At 48.4% G+C, this 1,852-nt stretch overlaps 1 pseudogene; it reads right to left on the bottom strand.

The window, feature by feature from the left end:
- Positions 1 to 820: 820 nt before the first annotated feature.
- Positions 821 to 1,608, bottom strand: Gm2559 (annotated as a pseudogene).
- Between the last annotated feature and the right edge of the window lie 244 nt (positions 1,609 to 1,852).

Consider the following 1,852-nt stretch of genomic DNA (forward strand, 5'->3'; position numbering starts at 1 on the left):
CTTTGCTCCTAACAGCACAATTATCACTGTAACCACAATCATCACCAGTCTCCACCACAACCACAATAACCACCACCATGAGTCACCACGATCATTACCACCACCATTGCTCCTGGAATCACCACCAACATCAGCACCACTGTTAGAATGTCGTCTAGGCTCCACCCAACGGTTACTTGGCAACAGGCAAGTGTGCCTGACTCACTATAAAAGGGGCTGCTAGCCCTCTCCTCCCTCTCTTACTCTCTTCCCCTCTATCATCCCTCTTCTCTCTCTGCCCCTTCCCTCCCCATTCCCCTCCACCCCCTCTCTCTCCACATGTTCATGCTGACCTCGACTTCTCTCTCTTCTCTCTCTCTCTCTCTCTCTCTCTCTCTCTCTCTCTCTCTCTCCCTGCCTTTTTCTGCCTCTACTTCATTTTCAACTCCCCTCCCTATGCCTTAAATAAATTCTATTCTATACTATATCCATCATATGGCTGGTCCCTCAGGGGGAAGGGATGCCTCAGCATGGGCCCGCAGAGGCACCCCCTTCCCCTCCACCATACCATGCCTCTACAAACATATTTCTGGTTCTCCTTTTCATTTTTTTGTTAAAAACCAATTTTATTTGTCAACAATTTCATGTTATCAATGAGCCACTCCAAGATCTAAATCCCCAAGCAGGTGCCTCAGAAACACCAATAGACCAAAAAAAAAAAAAAAAAAAAAAAAAAAACAATCACACACAAACCAATAAAATACTCATTGGTACAACATGAGTGATCAAGGTCAGAGGGGATAAAAATCCAGCCTTGTTAACCAGTCAATCTCTTGGGAAGTGGTTGTTCTGGCAGTGTATGTCAGTCTGTAACCATGCCTTAGGAAAGGAGGCAAGAAGTCAGTGTGATACTGTGCTGCACATTTAGTTGATAGCTAGCCTGAAGGAGAGGCCACTTTTGAGGGGAGGCTGTTAAAAGAAGTGGAATCACACCAGTGGGGTTTGGCCCTGGACATTCAAGTGGAAGCCCTAGGTGGAGACTCAACACCATTTCTGCACCATTTCTGTCCAATGTCATCTGTCCTGGCACCCAGGTATTCAAACATTGACCCCGAGGGTTCTGGGAGGCATCCACCATTTGATGAGTTTGGTGCAGCCAGGCCTCTGATAGGGGGTGGGGAATTGGGGAAACAGTTTTTGTGGTACATGTTGGAGTGGCCCATGGGGAAGGAGGATCAGCAACTGTGCTTACAGCTGGTCGAGGACTCAGGGGCATTGATGGGAATGAGCCTGTACTTCCAGCTTGGTGGCCTGCAGCAGAGGGCTTTGTGGGAAGGAGAAGAGGTACCATCCCGGGCAGGCTGCTGCAGCCTGGCCAAGGGGGGCCGCATCTCCTCCTCCAAGGATCTCTGGATGAACCAAGCCTCAATTTGTTCCTCTTTCAGTTTCAGTCTGGTGGCCATGATCTTTCGAGCCTGGAGGTCTGGGTATGGTTCCATCTTGAAGTGTGCTTCCAGCTCCCAAAGCTGCTCTCAACTGAACTTCTGGTCAAGGGGACCCAGGGTATAGGAGGTCAGGGAACGTGGAGATGCTTCCATTTCGCCTGTAGCTCACTTCAGTTATGATTGAAGGTATGCTCTAAGGATTTAGGATTAAAATTCAGCTTCAAGTTGGGCGCACGGAGCAGGGACCCTCCAACCTGTAGCCCCTCCCACAATTTAGCATCCAGCCAAGAGGAAGGGCGGGCTCCACCCAGCGTCTCCTTTGTAGAGGAAATGAACGACTCCTTTTCATTTTTTACAAAACACAAAAACCACCTCTACCATAATCACTACCACTGCCACAATCTTCACATAAATCTTTAAAATTAAAA

This window comes from Mus musculus, chromosome 15, assembly GCF_000001635.26.
Source record: "Mus musculus strain C57BL/6J chromosome 15, GRCm38.p6 C57BL/6J".
NCBI classification, from domain to species: domain Eukaryota; kingdom Metazoa; phylum Chordata; class Mammalia; order Rodentia; family Muridae; genus Mus; species Mus musculus.